Here is a 1451-nt window from a genome sequence, read left to right on the forward strand (position 1 = left end):
TGATGAAAATGTTCTAAAATTGATTGTGGTGTTGGTTGCACAACTCCATGAGTATACTAAAAACCATTCAATTTTACACTTTTAAAAGGGTAAATTGTATGGTATGTGAATTATATCTCAATAGTGCTTTTATTTAAAATAAAGGCATAACTTCAACAGAGACGTGTACATCCAGATTCATAGCAGCACTATTCACAATAGACAAAAGGTGGAAGCAATCTAAGTGTCCAATGGATGAATGGATAAACAAATGTGGCATATACATACCATAGAATACTATTCAGCCTTAAAAAGGAAAAAAATTTCTGGCACATGCTACAACATGAATGAACCTCGAAGACATTATACTTAGTGAAATAAAAGCTAGACACAAAAGGACAAATATTATATGATTCCACTTACATGAATCACTTAGTGTAGTTAAACTCATAAAGACAGAAAGTAGAATGGTGGTTGCCAGGGGCTGAGGGGAAGAGGGAATGGGAAGATACTGTTTACTGGGTACAGAATTTCAGTTGGGGAAGATAAAGAAGCTCTGGAGACAGATGGTGGTAATGGTTGCAGAATAATATGAATGTTCTTAATGCCACTGAACTGTACACTAAAAAATGGTTAAAACGGTAACTTTTTTTCCATGTCTAGTTATTTTTAATAGAGCATGTGTGTGTATACTCTGTAACTTATTTCTTTGCAAGCATGAATGGTGAGGGGTCTTCCTCTCTCTTTCTCTATATGGGCTGCTCCTGGGGCCTGCTCACAATATGCCACCACAGTAGGGCAAATCACCTTCCTTTCAGGCAGGGGCAAAGCTTCAGTGGGAGGACCACCAGGCAGAGGTCCTTCTGCAGCTGCTTAACCTCTCACTCCGAAGTTGCTTCCACTGCTCTCTCTTGGCAAAGAGAGATACATTGTCCTCTCAGAAGCATGCCAGTCATCTAAGCACCGCGCAGAACCTTGGAACAGTCATTTCTCTCATAAGAGGTGCCCCCCAGAGAGTCAGGGAAGATACATGGCTGTGGATGCTGATTGCCAGAATTCTTCCTCCGGCTCCCTAGGCAGCTGGGTGGCTTATACCAAATCCTTTTCATTCTTATGTTCTTCAAACCAAGCTCACATCAAACAAGCAAAGGACCAGCATTTGTCCCCGTGGATGCGCCAAAACTTGAAGGGACAGTGCACACTCTTATAAAACATCTTTTGCTGGCGGGTCAGGTAGACCAGAACGCCATGATGGCCCACTCACCTTCAACAGCCATAGGGTCTCCCTAAAGTGGTAAATCTTATGTTATATATATTTTACCACAATTAAGAATAAATAAATAAAGGCATAATAATAATTCTTACCTCATACGGTCACTGTAAGAATTAAAGGAGATGAACATTGGCTGAAGGAATAACTAAAGTGAGTGTTATAACTTATGAACCAAGCCTGGAGAGTGGGGTTGGAGTTG

General features: G+C 40.6%; 1 pseudogene; it reads right to left on the bottom strand.

The window, feature by feature from the left end:
* Positions 1–728: 728 nt before the first annotated feature.
* On the bottom strand, positions 729–1116 carry LOC131413455 (NADH dehydrogenase [ubiquinone] 1 beta subcomplex subunit 9-like; annotated as a pseudogene).
* Between the last annotated feature and the right edge of the window lie 335 nt (positions 1117–1451).

Source organism: Diceros bicornis, chromosome 14 (assembly GCF_020826845.1).
Source record: "Diceros bicornis minor isolate mBicDic1 chromosome 14, mDicBic1.mat.cur, whole genome shotgun sequence".
Lineage (NCBI taxonomy): Eukaryota > Metazoa > Chordata > Mammalia > Perissodactyla > Rhinocerotidae > Diceros > Diceros bicornis.